Consider the following 16551-nt stretch of genomic DNA (forward strand, 5'->3'; position numbering starts at 1 on the left):
GAGCAGGTTCCTTACAGGGATAACTGAGCAGGTTCCTTACAGGGATAGTTGAGCAGGTTCCTTACAGGGATAGCTGAGCAGTTTCCTTACAACTATAACTGAGCAGGTTCCTCACAGGGATAACTGAGCAGGTTCCTTACAGGTAGAACTGAGCAGGTTCCTTACAGGGATAACTGAGCAGGTTCCTCACAGGGATAACTGAGCAGGTTCCTTACAGGCATTCACTTCAAGTTCCAGCCCTGTTTCCTGCCTTTACCAGAGACTGTATTGTCTGGAAGTCAATGGACAGGGACAACCAGCAAATAAACACTATATCCAAGGAAATCTGCCACATAAGCCTTTTGAAATTCAATCTCCCAGTGTTTTTCTGATGCGAGTGAGTGCTACTCAACAGGTATCACAAGCCAAGCTCCAGTCTTTGCCTTTTTAGTTTCCAGGAGCAGGATCAATAAAAGGCTCTGCAAAACACTAGATTATGGGCTGAGCAGGCTGGATGCAGAAGCCAAATTAACAACCTGCCATGGTGTAGAAAGCTGCAGATTTGCTCTGATGAATGGAGCTCATAGTAATTATTTTTTTTTCGGAGTGCGAATTGAAACATTATTGTACAACTATTAGTTTCCAGGAAAAAATGTAATTGCTTCTAGATGCTGCTCGCTGTTTTCAAGAGCTCTTTAACCTTTAACTTTTTCAGTACAAAGGAAGCCTTGCTGTGCAGTGAATCTAACAAGACCATCATTTATAGTTGGCAGAGTTCATTAGTCAGTCGTAACAGTTTAATTATTAGCATTTTAATGCATGAGTGTTTAACTAGACAGAACAACAGTCTTTTAGGTACAGCTTGAGACTTTTTAAAAGAAAACGAACTAATTGGTGCTGTTGTTTATACTGTGGCTCAAATTAGACAACTAAAATTCAAGAAATTTAGCGTCAGATTTTGTCACTCATTAAATTAACATTATATTTGATGGCCTTTTCAGTACATTTCAGCTTTAATGAAAATATTTCTCTTTATAGAAATAAAAACTCTTTCGTCTTTTGTGTCTTGAAAAAGAGTTGTGGTGAACTGGGCAAAGCCAATTTCTTCAGTTCAGTCCCTGCCTCAGAGACTTCTTTTGCTTTAAGTTGAATTCTCTTCAAGCTATCTCTGCTTCAGAATTAGTAATGTGAAGCTACAGTGTCCACCATGAGACACATTACTACTTATCTGAGGTAAATGAATAGTTTAAAAATTAAAAAGCTCCCTATATTTTAAAAAGACTAATTTTTAAAAATTTGATTAAAATGCATTCATCAGTCCATTTTTCCTTTTCTGGAAAAGGTTTGGTGAAAATTTTCTTCTCTACACTTTAAAATAATTCCTTAGTATGATTTTTTTTCTATAATATACTTTATTTAATACCTGTAGGAACCCATTTTTTTCCCCTTTTTTTATGGATTGCTGGAAATAACAGTTGTGTGGGAGCTGGAGGTCTGAGTGGGAACAGGTAGGATTGCTTGGGAGATCAAAGGCAGGCAACTAAAAAATGTGGATACTTATCAGAACAGCCCTTCCGGCCCCTCAAAGAACCTCATTTCTAACTGTGGACCCAAAGAAAACAGGTGACCGTGGATTATCTTTGTTCTCTTGGCAGGTTAATGGTGCTGGCACAACAGGCACTAGGACATCCTATGGTGCTGTGTCATCCCACGGGAACGATGCCACCAAAGTGGCACAGCCTCTCTGTGTTTTACACGGGTATATGTTGAGGGATAACTTCTGTCAGTCCTTTTCAACCTCTGTTGCACTGTCACCAACAAACAAGGCACGACATATTCCCTCCTTTCAGCCCCCTTTGTTCTGCTTTCCCTCTGATCCCTCCTTCCTCCCTTCCCATCCCTCCCTCTCCCCTCTGGAGCATGATGTCCTTCCTGGATTAAAGCAAGGCATGGGCTGACAAGGCATAGGAGCATTTTGGTGGGTGAGAGGCTGCAGATAGATTGGCTGGTTATTGTTTTAAATCCTGGAGTGCCACACTGGTTTAGATTGGTGGTCCCACCCTTGCACGTGCCACGGTTTGGCCCCTGAGGAATCTGCATGGACAGCAGGTCTTACCCCGGGGGCAGTGACTGGCTTCTGCAAATTATGGGGTGTCCTAAGAGCTGGTAAATTAGAGGGTTTCAGGAGCTGACCCCTCAGTTACTTCTTCTCCACCATCTGACAGGTGATGGTATGTGGCTCAGAGAGTTCTGCAGACTCTCAGCAGTCCTGTGGGCGATGCTACCGGCAAATCATTTTTTTTAAGATTTCCTGATAAACTGACTGTCTCTCTGCAGCATTCCTGTGTTTTTTGGATGATGAAATGTGTTGCAACAAGACTGAAGTACCATTTAAAAACTGTCCCTTGTTGCAATTTATTGCAGACAGAAGTGTTCATCATATTTACAGTGTTCAATTAGAAGCTCCAGGTTTCACGGAAGGAAGAAATACCTATTCAGTTGGAGTGTATAATGACACCTATCCAGTTTCACAGGCATTTTATTAGAACTCCTTAATTTTAGCAGGATATTTATAATCAGAAATAAACATTTGCTGTGGAAATGCCTTTTCCTCCACATTTCCAGACACAATGTGTCCTTAGTCAGACAAAGGGCTTTTATTTTCAAGAAACGGTATTTCAGAGCTGGAAATGCCAGCTCCCTGGTGCTGAGATGTAGTTTCTGGAAGTCTCTTCCAGATGTGAAGCTTTAAGGAATTAAGTTATATTGGGAAAATGGATTATCCCTCGTGGAGGGCATTTTATCACCTCGTTAGGTTTAGGAAGCCCAGGTGATAGAGAAGAGCGGAAGAAGGAGATGCTTGTACAAAATGCTTCAAATCACAAAACAGGGAAAGACTGCCAGATAATGTACTCATACTGCTGTATAGTCTGTCTCTACATTACCCTATGATTAATATGTTATCACTTAATCAAATGATTGTATAAAGAAGAACAAAAAGACCCAGCAAACCTGGGTTTTTGCTCTACAGCGTGCTAAGAGAGCCACTAAGCAAATGGCAATGTTCTGGTGGCAGATTGACTCCCCACCACCAGCCAGCTTCCTGACAAAGGAATGCCACCTGAGCTCTTGGACGGGCATTTTTACACTATTTCTGCAGTTGTTTTTCTTGATTTCTGCTTCCCCTGTCCATCTGATTATGCTTTGCCTGTATGTGTGTGTGTGAGAGAGAGAGAGAGAGGCAGAGAGACAGAGAGAGAGAAAGGAGAGTGTGTTTTGTACATATCATCAGATTTGAGCTTGCCCTCTGAGGATATCAGTGCCCTAATTAGCACAGCAGTATTATGCAAAAGGTAGAAGCATTTCTGGTTCCCTTTAGTCACAGAGGGCTTGCTTATCCCACACACTCTTGTCTCAGAACAAGGGAAGTTTGTTCCTGGTGTAGCTGGTTGGTGTCCCCTCCCTGTGAACGGGACACTCATTCCTCTTGGGAATTCCTCTTGAGCTTTGAATAAAGTGGCAGCCTGGTTTTCTATAACCCTATTTACGTCTGTGTCATTGTTTGTTTGCTGCTGGAGTCAAGGCTACAGGTAACACACTAAAAGCAGCCCCTGGTGCACAAAGACTTGTAAAACACACTGCTTGGCTGTAGTTTTTACCTGTATGCAAGGGAGAGCTGGGGCTGTTTGTCTGTGTTGGAGCTCCAGATGTTAAAACATGGTTAAAAGCTCGTTGGGATTGTAATGGAAAGTGCTCAGAAATCACAAGATGTCAAATGCTCATTTATAAATCCAGCCTTCTTTAAAATATGAATACCAGTGTAAGCAGCTTTTAACTGCATAGCCACGATCTGTTTTTCCCAGATGTACGTGTGAGGGAGAGTGACTGTGTGTGCACATACCTAGAGCTGTGCAGTCTGGGACAGCATATATTAAACCCCCTTTTCTTACCCATAAATAGAGATGATTCCAAACCAAAACCCTAGCTTCAAGCTAGCTACGGACCTTAGGGAATTCAAAATCAGAATCTGGATTTGGATCTGAATTTAGCAGCTTAGGCCCATCTGCAATAAATACATACAGGATGAAATGTAGATAACTGAGATATAAGGCTATATAGACTTCAAAGTGCCTCTGATAAAATCATGATAACCACAAGAAAGAAATGGTGTGTGATCTCAGATGAGATATCCCCAAGATGTCTATACAGCTTAATTTTCCCACATTGTGTCCTTTTATCTTCAATGGATAAAAGGTGAATTATTATTATTATAGGCAGTGGAGTAGTAACGCCTGTTATTCAGGTTGTCTAACACTTTCCATTGTTCCCCCTCAGAGTCACTTCTTATAACTTTTGCAGACTTTAACCTTTGGAGCTGAAGTTTCCCATAGCTGGTGTTTGCCTCGGGTTGAATTGGACAGAGAACAGGTATTCTGCTTTCCACACTGCAGCAACAGTGCTGGCAATAAATCATGTCAGCATTTGCTTCTGCATTTGTGAAGTGTCATTTTAAGATAGCTGGAGAGAGGACAAGGGAGAAAGCAAACAGACAACTTTAAAAGGCTGCACCATCATCCTCGGCTTATCGAAAGAGTGATCATGTTAAACCTCAGCTGACAGAGAGGCAGACAGCAGGTGGGGGGGAGATGAGGAGGGAATGGCATTTTTCACATGATGGCACCTGTGCTTTGCCTCTCACAAGAACAGCCCCTGCCTCAACAGAGTAATCCACCTGCTCTAATATCTGCAGGATTCAGTTTCCACACAGCAATACAAAAAAATAAAAGAGGTCTAAGTCTGAGAAATCTGCACAGCCTGAGAGCTGTCCCACATTCCCCACCCAATCAGCAGATAGGAGCTGTGCTCAACCAACCTGCCATGCTAGCTGATAATTATTGTTGTATTAATTGGTGCTGTCCAGACTAGACAGAATGTAAAAGATCCCACTGTGTCCAATAATTAATGTTTTTCCCTCACTGCAATGTCATTAATAAGGGGTTCCTCCAAGAAACAAGTAATTGGATGGTTCAGCTTCATTAGGGCATTTTGAGATAAGGTTTGGTCTAGAGACATATAGGAAAGCTTATTATGTTTATTTAGACTGTATTATCTATTGCTAATGTGTTATACTGATTTTGTATCTTCCACATTCTCAGGGATTGTAGTGATAAAAGGAATGCACAAATTATGATTTAAATTAACAGAAATACTGCCTTTAATTTAGTTATATTGAAATGATGAACAAAATGCCATCTCAAAATAAATATCACCAGTATCCTATAAATCTCCCCTTTTCTCAGACACGCAAAGCTATTGTCACAGTAAGACAAAAGTCAGATTTTACTAATTAGAGATGAGCACAGTGGAGCACTCTTGTTTTGGCAATTATCTGAGCAGCTTTGGAAGCTGGAATGTGTAAATCTGGTTTTGGAAATAACTTTGAAAAGAAGACTGAGGGGCTTTTTCAGGGGTATCACTTACGTGGTCATGTATGACTTTATTATTCTGCAAAGATGCCTTGGGAATCTGACTCACATGAAAACTTGATATGCAAGTGAGCTGTAGACCAGGATGTGGCGGATTTACACAGGAAACATATATGGCTAGTCAAAACAGCTCTGTTTTACCACAAAGGAGCTTTGCACATGCTTTGCAAGGATTTTATGTGGGAGCTTAGTCTCGAACACAGCACAGAGCCAGTTTTTCACAACCCAAAGTTACTCTAGTTAAATTTTTTTTAGAGCAACTTAGCCAAACTGGTCCCAGTCACAGCTGCATCCTTCTTAATCTCATCACAAGACACAGATCTCCCACTAGGAAATGATAATCCACAGTTTAGTGTCTGTATTATACTTAGTGCAAACACAAGAGACCACATTCATCACAAAGCAATTCTCTAAATATGAGAGATCTTGTTACAGCAGGGATGCCCTTGGCCCAGAGGGTGTCAGACAGTGAGAGGGACTCATCACACAGTGCTAAATAAAAGCAAAGAAAAACATGGTCGGGGGACGTACTCAGAGACCTGGAGGATTTCTCTTGGTCCTTGTGAAGTTATTGTGTGGGTCAGCATTGTCACTGAGTTCTAGTTGTGCAGGGGATGCAGAGCCAGAACCTGATCTCGAGTATTTACAAATCCAGAGTCGTTCCATTAACTTCTCACTGTGGCACACAGAAAAAGAACTTGCTTCCTCCCTCCCTGCCAGGTAGGTCTTTGCCAAGAATCCTGCATATTGACAGCTCTGTGCAAACTGCTGCCATCAGTTCCATTTTAAAAACAAGAATTCTTACAAACAACATGCAGGACTTGCCCAGACAAACGTCCAAACCCGTCGCAGTAAGTTCATCTCCCGCAGAAGTGAACACAGCTCCAGGAGAGTCACCACGTCAGGACTTCCTACAGTAACAGGATATGATGTTAGCTATCGTGTTTCATTAGTTTAAATTATCTTAAAAAGGAACACAGCTTTGTTTCCTGTCCATGGCCTGCCCCAAAGCCTCTGGAAATCACGTGTAATTCTGCTGCAGCCGGGGCTGTTACACCAGCACAAATCACAGCACAATAACGTCCCGGGTGTCTCAGGTTCCTCAATAAGATTCAAGAAAGTAAATTCTATTAGCATGTGTAGAAATATGTCTTTCTCATAATGATATGACTATAAACTTTTGTACTTGGGAACGGTAGCAGAGAGACCCCTGGAAAGCCAGATATTGATAGCTTGCTCTGTGTTTAAAGATGTCAACAGAATACAATGGTTCTCAGCATCCCTATTAGTTATCTTTAGTAAGAGAGAAGAAGATTTAAAGTAAGGGAATGAGGTTTGCAATGTAACAAGATAAAGTCATCTTCTGCAGTCTAGAGGATTTCTTTAATCTTATTTTTAGAGAAGAGCTGAGGAGCTTTTGCAAAACCGGCTTGTTTGGATTCAGTTCCTATTTTATCTCATCCATGAAAGTTTAGAGTTGAAGCGGGAAACAGATAAAAGTTTTGAGCAAACTGAGGTGGTTTTACACTGCTCTCATCAACCTTCTTAATCAGGTTTTGCTTTTGTAAAACCAGTTTTAATCCAGATCTCTCCTTATCCAGTCTACCAGAACAAGAGGGATGCTTACAAAATTTGAAATTAAGGGACATTTTTTTAATGGTAATATATTGTCTTCTAGCTTACATCTAGAAATTGTTGACTTTTTTTTCATTGACAGTAGAAGGGGCTTATAGTCACAAGCAAAAATATTTTATTTCAATTCTTTCATGAGGAAATTTCTCCAAAAATTAATTTTGCCCAGGGAGAATTTCAGCATTAGACAAGGTCCTCTTGTACTTTACAGGATTTTTTTAATATTTCAACCAGTATGAATACTTTGAATTCAAACAAGAAAGGTAATTTTCAAGATTCAGAAGCTGGTCTGCATTCTACTTTTCAGGCCCATGATCTTAATAAACAGAGAAGTTTCTCTATATCCAGAGTGAGTTTATGTATCAATAGGCATACACAGGAGGAGTGAGGATAAGAAGTAAAATATTTTTTTGTTTTTAGTTATATAGAATAGGATCAGGACTCTCTTTTTTCCTCTTCCAACATGATATAAAAGATTTATCACTGAAGGTCTCTGCTAGGAACATCTTCTTGCGTGATGGAATTGGTTATCTGCTCTAAAATATGCAACAGTCCAATCAACAGGGGGAAAAAGAAATCCCTTCAGGTGAGTTTTTCTAAATTGACAGTGTGATACCACTGCACTGGTTCTCTGTGAACAGGATTCCAAGCCCCCAGAGCTGTCGAAGAACCACCAAACTTCTACATTTCTCAGTAGCTGAATGAAACATGAAAGTTGATAGATTTTGCTGCAGTCATTCACCATGGCCTTTGATCAAGAAGAACATTTCCCTTGTGTGTCCCCTCCTTCTCTTCAGGGAGAAACAGGTAAATCAACACTCATCCTTCCAGATTGCTTTGCATTATCTGATCCATTCAATACTGCCAAATATTTTTGTCTTGTCTCCAAAAAGCTCCCGGGGAGAAACGTTACAGTCCTGAAGGACCTCGGGCCTTTTCTGAAAGCCTGAGCATTCCTAGCATTTGTTCCTACATCCCTAAAGTTCCTGCAGGCAAAGATTTACAAGCTCTGTCCTTTGCCTGATATTGTTCGACAAGGAAGCTGCTGGAAGAACAAGAAAGGCAGAGTGGTTTGAAGTGCCAGGAGTTAGGAGGTTATACCTACCTGTGCATCTCCCTGCTATCAGACCCAGCATCTCACGGAGCTGTCAGCGCTCAGCTGCACTCAACATGTGCAGTCACATCCAGTGGAACGCCCTGGCTGGCAGCCAGAGGAGGGGGGGTTTGGGAAGGCTTGGTCCCTGATGGTCAGGGGGCTTGGAGCTGCAAAGTCAGCCCTGGAACAGTTTCAGTGCTTGCATGGCTCGTGGAGTGATGGCCAAACTCAGCTGTGGCTGCACCAGCCCCAGGGGTGTGATCCACTTGGATCCTGCCACAGTGATTCAGAAGCAGATGAGCTCCAGCCAACACTGCTATAATTTGTAGAGAGGAATAAAACCACAAATGCTGGTAAGAACCATAATTCAGCAGTGTGTTTGCTTAACAGTAAAGGTCAGCTCTCCACACCAGAGGCACATAGTAGTCCAGTTTAGGTTCTGCCTTTTCTATTCAAAATTACATGCCCTTAATTCTTCATGCAACCATTACCTGCACTGCCAACGGGCTCATCCAAAAGTATCAATCAAGCAAAAATTTAAAACCCCAAAACTAATGAAGTGATTTCTCACAGAAAGATTTTTTTATTGCTATTCCTCTCCTTACACACTTGGGGTGCTCTCCAGCACTGCCCACAGGGTACCTGCACCAGCTCAATCCTCCAGCATCACTCATTAAGTGCTCTAAACCCAGAAAGCCTCTGTAAACAGTTCTTCTTTTATCTCTGCTGTGTTGAGCTCCTGTATTACCACGAGGAAAATGCGTTTTGATTACCAATGGAATACATGATTGTCCAGCGTTTGCTATTGTTTGTTGCAGCTTAAACTGAAACCCTTCCACGGCTATCACACAACCAGGCTGAGTGCTTTGAGAATGTGTTTGAAAACAAATCCTCTGTGCCTCGGGCAATCTGGACACCGACACCTACGGTTAAGAGAATAGAGAGAAACTTAGGAGGGAATATCTCCCAGTGCTCACTGCCAGCCCCTGAATTACTGGGAAGGCATTCCTACAGAAAGGGCCTCCAGTCAAGGCAATGAATGGAAGAGCTGCCTCCAGAAAAATCAATTCTGTGTGGTAAGAACCCAGTGCCTCTGTTCTGGAGGCCTTCCTTCTTTGAAGCTGAAAAATCAAATGAAGCTTCAAAACTTCATCTCATCTCTAAATTGTCATAAATCTTATTTGTGCTATGAAAGGAAACAAAGTAGACTGAATGGATAATCAATTGGCTGATGTGCTCTGGAAGTCCTGCAGCTTCTGAGTACAAGGAAAATCCCTTCCCTTGTCTCCAGAAGGTATTTTATTTTTTTGCATTGCTCGAGGTGCTCCCAGTTTTCACAAAGAAGGGAATATCACATGCTGATACTTGTGGAATCATTTTTATTTACACATGACTAGATTGGAAAACGAGCCAGCCTTATTTCAAGAGAATAGGCAACACCATGAGGAAAGAGAAAGCAAGGATAAAACCCACACTGATTGCAAATACAATAACTGATACACAGGCACACACACAAAAAGGAAATTGAAGAATGGAATCTGACCCTCCTTGAAATGTAAACTGTATACAGATTTACTTCTAAAAATGAACAGATGTTTCTGAGATTAGGGGAAACTACTGTATAAAACCTCTGCTGGGTCCCTAATATTTTAGATTCCACAGCCCACGGTTCCTTGAAGTCCAAGTTTCAGAACTCTCTGTTTTCTAGTGACCTGTGAAACGGTCCAAAAGAAGCATAACTTTTTGCATCTCTCCAGTTCCTGATTTCATATTTAATCATCATTATCAGAGATCACTTGCTGGCACGAGACCCACTGCTCTGTCTCCTCATTCTGTAACGTTGTGTAACTCTCTCCCTGGCAGCCCTGGAAGGGAGACAAGCCTGGGTGATAAATAGCACACGTTTCCTCCAGCAAAATATGCACAGTCACATTCTTCATGAGACATCAAACAAGACTGCAGTGGATGCATGTTGCTACACTGATGTAATTTATTTTAAAATGTTGTCTGCAATGGGCAAAGAAACTCCAGAAGGAAGCGTGCAAGGTTTTACCTCCACCCACCCTCTGAATGGCTGGGAGCTGGAGCCTTAACCCCCTGACTGACTCACTGCTAAAGAGGGCTTAGAATACATTTTACTCATTTCATACATATCCAGTGCCTGAGAGAGGCACTTCAGTGTAAATGTTACATCTGCTGCTCAGTCCTCAAGTACCCACTCAGGGCCATGGAAGTACTTGATGAATTTGGGGTTTTTTTAAGGGCTATTTCCAAATAGAGCTTTATGATAGTACCTTTCAACTACAATGCCTGCTTGAGAAGGTTTCAAATAGTGAAATATATGTTCTATTGATGTGCCAAGGGACTGGGAAGATGGCTGTGGGGATGGCTGCACCTTTGTGTTCACTCAGTGCCTGCTGATCCAGCAGCAAGGAACATAACTGGAGCTGTACAAGGTGTGTACTCTGCCTCGTGCTGGGATGGGAAACTACTGCTTTCCAAACCAGCAGAAGCAGCAGAACATACTGGTCCCATCTTCAAAGCAGCTCTGCCTTCACAGAACTGCAAAATTCAGTCAGCCTTCCCCAGTTCCATCCTTAGCACCCTTCAGAGCAGGACAGAACACATGCTTATCTGAGACATGTAAATATAAACATGGACTTACATCTGTATATTTATGCACACAAAAGGGGAGTCATGCTGTTTTCATGAGCAGGCTTACTCTTAAAATGTTGTGGGGTTTTTAATTGAATGAAACAAGCCAATTTGGGAGTTATTAAAAGCAATTCAGAATTGTTCATACACCTCAAGTGTGTAGTACTGACTCCAAAGCGTGTCAGCTGTGCCTGGGAAATGTGTTTGCAATATTGATGCAACAACACTGCCCACTGTTGTGGTGGCTAATGAAGAGACAAGCCACGAAATCCAGTGCTCCATGGACTTCTGCAAAAACTGAACTGGGAGTCTCTGATGAGTCCAGAGTAGGCAAAGGAGACACTTCTCCATTTAAACATCTCCTTTTTAACATAGCTGATTTCTGAAAAGTAGCTGAGTTTTGCATCATATTTATAACACTGTTGAATGTTTTTTATCTAAAGTCTCTATGGCAAGTTGATACTGTTATTAAAGAACACAGTTTCATGATAATATAAGTATTTACTGGTTTATATGGTTAAATAATTTCACTTCCCTATATATTTGTCTCTGAATAAGATCTTTAGCTAGAATTATTACACTGAAGAATTACTGCACTGAAGCTGAGACACCAGCTGAAAACTGGGTGGTCCTTAATACACAGAATTAATAGAGCTGCATATGTGAGCCAAAGACCACAAAAGTGTCTTCAAAACTTCAAATTACTTCAAAACTTCAAATTACTTCAAGGAGGTTTGGATCAGGCCAGAAACTGATGGATAGAACTTAATCTCAAATTATTTTAGAGATTTATTATTTTAGAGACTTATTCAAATTATTTTAGAGACTTATTCACCCTCCTTTTTTTTCTCCTAGGACTCTTTGAAATCCTTACGTAGTTAAAAAATAGAGCCAGAAAATAAAAATCATGAATGAAAGAGTGTTTGGGGTATTTAGAAATCAAAACAGTGGTTTAAAACATACATAAGTACAAAGAGCACCTGGGCACATCCATAATACAAGGCAGGTGTCTAATGAAAATTATAGTGTTGCTTATTCACTCTGAAGCTTCTTGTCTATTTATAGCCTTCAAAGTACCTCCATTGTGGAGATGGGAAGCACCAAGGTTTGATTACCTTTTATGTGCATTACATATGTAGTGCAAAATGATGTAATTGCTTGATTGTTCCTGTTAGACTTTTACAATATATATATAAACAGTATGGCATTATACATAAATCTAGCAGGCAAAACAATTGACATGAAAGCCTTTGTGTGAATTCACAAATGAATCCAAAGCAGAGGTGGTGCCAACTGTCTCCCAGTGTGATTTCCACTCTCCAGGCTGCACCTGGGATTTTACAAGCAGGGGCAAACTGGGCCATGTTTGCAAATGCCCCAAAGGCTGGTGCAGCTCCCCCTGCTCCCAGCGAGCTCTCTGCTGTCAGGAACCAGCAATTCACTCCATGGGGCTCCTCAAGTGTGGGAGATCCTTGAGATGGGCCACGTGTTGACATCCTCTGGCTGATCTAAACAGCCTCCCATCACTGAGGAGGAGATGTTTGCTATTTGAATTATTTAGGAGCTTGTTAGGTGAGTTATAAAGCAGCACTTTGCAGCATTAGGTCTAATATTGTATGATCTTCAATTGATTAGGTAGGCTTCCTGGATTACCTGCAAAGGTTTGGATAAAACAATACAGATTCTGGCAATTTGTGTGCAGAGCTGGAGCTTCAAGCCATATTCAACAAAAGGTGGGGAAAGACGTTTTCTCTTAGCATTTCTTCTAAAAACACTAGGCTGCTGTACTTTTTGCACACAAACTGATAAAGTAGGTTTGTCTGGAGATGTCCAAGGGCAACAGAGGAAGTGATTCATTCACTGAATTTAAGAAGCAGCAATATTTTTATGAGTTTTAGCAAGTATTTGTGCAGTGAGAGTTTATGTGAGGAAAAAAATGGCAAAGTCTTGCACGTGGCAAGGACTAAGGAAGAGATAAAAACAAAGCATATTGGATTTGCACAGGAGGAAACCATCAGGCCTAAGATGGAGTCAAACAAAGGTTCTGGATGATAAATGAGATGATGTGGAAGAAAGCATAAAGGCAAGAGGAAAAAAACAGAGAGAGAAGAGACAAAGGAGCAAACCTAAGACAAGATGCAAAGAAAGGTTGAAAAAAAAATAAAATAAAGGAAAAACACAGAGCAATATTTTCAAAGGATTTGAGAGTAACCCATAAAGCCTCACAAAGCTTAAGCAGTTCCTGTCTATTTGCTCTTTCTCACTGCTTTGTTAGTTCTCTGCTACCGGCCATCACTTCTAACAAAAAATGTCAGAATATTGGCTCACTATAACCATAATTAGCAGATTTAATGCTTCTGCCACTGCAGGGAAGAACAAGAAATCTCTGATCTTTTCTGACTGGTGGTTTAGTGAAGCACAGGAATGAAATGTGTCAGTCTTTCAGGATGGGGATGAGAGGCAGGACATGAGCTGGCTGTGTGTGCCCACAGCTCAATTGTACCCTGGGCTGCACCCAAAGCAGTGAGGGCAGCAGGGCAAGGGAGGGGGTTCTGCCCCTCTACTCCTCTCTCACGAGACCCCCACTGTGGTGCTGCCTCCAGCTCTGGTGGTCCTCAGCACAGGAGGGACATGGAGCTGCTGGAATGAGCCCAGAGGGGGCACCAGGACGATCAGAGGGATGGAGCACATCCCGTGAAGAAAGGCTGAGAAAACTGGGTTTGTTCAGCCTGGAAAAGAGAAGATTTCAGGGTGACCTAATTGGGGCCTCTCAGTACCTGAAGGGAGCCTACAAGAGAGATGGGGTGAGAGTTTTTGCAAGGGCATGTAGAGACAGAATAAGGGGCAATGGGTTTAGACTGAAAGAGAGTAGGTTTAGGTAAGGAAGAAATTCTTTCCTGCAAGGGTGGGGAGGCCCTGGCACAGGTTGCCCAGAGAAGCTGTGGCTGCCCCATCCCTGGAAGTGTCCCAGGCCAGGTTGGATGGAGCTTGGAGCAACCTGGGCTGGTGGAAGGTGTCCCTGCCCAGGGCAGGAGAGTGGAGCATGATCTTTAAGGTCCCTTCCATCCCAAACCATTCTATGATTCCATGATTCTATTAATGGATGTAGCTCCCATTAAAAGCCACACTCGCATTTATTTTAAGAAATGAGGCACAGTCAAGTAGCACCTCCTTGGACCCTGTGATGGTCCCATTTTGAGATCATCACACAGTACATATCTCAAGATTACATGGGACTATATGTACCTCTAGGACCGTGACTTCCACCCAGTGAGATGCTGGATCCAAGCAAACACCAGTGAACAGAAATTGGGTAATAAAAAGGTGTTACCTGGCAGAACCAGATACTTTTCTTTGTGATTAATTTTTTGGGGACGGGGGGGGGGCAAACAGTGAAGAAATATGGCAAAGGAACAAAGCTCTGCAACATTGCTGAGAGGAGCTTGCAGAGCTGTGGAGGTTGGTACCCTGACCACAGCATGAGCACACACATTCCTGGGAATTGAGGAGACAACTTTCTTTCCAGTTGCAGACCAGTGCAAACTCTGGAAATCCTGCAAACAAATCTGGCTTCTTTATCCTGAGCCAGATTCAGCATCTTTCCTGAACCTGCAACCCACTAAAGTCAACCTTCAAACAAATTCTCCTTTTAAAGCTGTCTGGGAGTGGTGGCATTACGGGGGGGGAGTGAAATAAAGCACAAGAGTACAGAACTCCATCAGTTTATAACACTCACTGAATTACAACCAGCAGCCTTAAATTAACAGGGTGTAAATAATTGCATGCTACTCCTTTCGTGTATCCACGGGTTTTTCCCCAGCAATTATTTATTTTTCTCTCTTCCCTACTGTTCTGAATGCAGTTATTGACAAGTAACAAGGTATGGATTGTTATTCCTTTTTTTTTGTCATAAATCCCTGTAGACATTTACTTAGCATGAATTAAATCACAATCATGTGTCATTTATTTTGCATAAAATGAGACATAAGTAGTCTTAATCATATAGCTGTAGAAAGAACAACCACACCATTGTTTCCCATATTTGAACAATAATTCTATATTTAAACTTAAATATTATAATTAGCAGCTTTGTTTGCCTTGCTTAGAAGTAAGATAGGTAAGATTGACAACTCACTTTTGACACCAGACATTAGATTTAATAAGCATAATTTTCATTTATTTAAGTCTAGACTGATTTTTTATCAATGTATTTATTGTAGAAAGCAAATGTACATAAAGAAAGTTGGCATATTTGTGAAGAAAGCTGAAATGACTTTTATGTGTTGCTTTGTCCAACTGATAAAATACCTACTGGCACAAAAATACCTATAACGAGCTGAAATCACACCAAACTGTAATTGACATGTGATTTTAAAAAATGCTCAAAGTAATAATATACTATCTCCTAAGTAAAGATTCTTCTGTTCACTCTTTATCCATTTCCAAGAATCTTTTTGTCATGTAAATTTGCATTGATTAGTTTTTAATTTGAGTTTCTAAAAATGTGCTCTGAATACTTAATTCTGGCAAAAGTACATATTTTTTTCTTTCTTTTTTTTTTGCTGACATTAATAACAATAATTGGAGCCCACAAATGGAAATCCTTGATGGATATTTTTTTTAATACACACAAACCGCGCTGCTTCAAGAATCTTTAGTTTTGCTGAAAGACTTATATTAGTTACCTATGCTGGTAAATGTAAATTTCCAGAGAAAAAGGAATAAAGGTATTTCAGTCCTAAACCTTCTGTGCTCATGCAAGGAAACCTGCTGGTTGCTAGACCAAAAATGCCAGTGGGACACAGGAGTGAGTGATAATTCAGCCCAAGGTCCGGTCTGAGAGCCCGAGGAGGGGAAGCCCTTTGCTGGCACAGAGAGGCTGCTCTGGCAGAGGAAGGGTCGGGCTCTGCAAGGGAAGGGCATTTCCTGAGGCTCAGCACCCAAAACCTGACGGGGAGGAGCTGTTTGTCCGGCAAAAGTGAAGCTGAGAGCAAGGTGAGCTTTGCTGCTGCTCCCTTGAAGTGCTTTGCAAAGCCGAGAGCTGCCCCATCAGTCGCACCCTGGGCTAAAGGTGCCTGTTCAGCTGCAAATAAAATCACTGCCAGCACAGCCTGCCTCCAAAATTAACAACAAAGCTGGAGAGAGAAACTCTGCCCTCAGACCAGAGAGGCAAGGGGCAATAAACTAAATAAGCAGAAAAAAAAAAAAGAGGTTAAATAAATTAATATTTTAGGAAGGTATAGAATACGGGTATTTGTGTAAAGTTTGAGGTTTTCTCCAACCATACCTTATAAACACAGCTTCAATTTTTTTTTATTTCTGTTTAAGATGTTAGAAGACACTTCACAAAGGATACTTGGTTTTGATGTATTTTTTAAAATCAAGGTAGACAATTAATTTCTTCTTTCTGGACATCCAAAACCGCATTTGTTTCTTATAAAATTACATTCATAGCTGTAAATTTTATTGTTCTTACATTACTTCTGAAGCAAGCTTTTCATTTCTTTCCTTCTTTAAAGCAAAAGCATATCAAATATTACAGTATAAGCATAAAAACAAATCATGTTTGAAATAATCTAAAGAGTAAATTTTATTTTTCTTAGTTGATTGTATTATTTGAACAATAATATTTTCAAAAAAAGTTATTCATCTGCCTGATGAAAGAAAGTACCTGATACATATTTTTATTTAAATATTACTCCC

Source organism: Neopelma chrysocephalum, unplaced genomic scaffold, assembly GCF_003984885.1.
Source record: "Neopelma chrysocephalum unplaced genomic scaffold, ASM398488v2 Primary Assembly neopelma1_347, whole genome shotgun sequence".
Classification (NCBI taxonomy): Eukaryota; Metazoa; Chordata; class Aves; order Passeriformes; family Pipridae; genus Neopelma; species Neopelma chrysocephalum.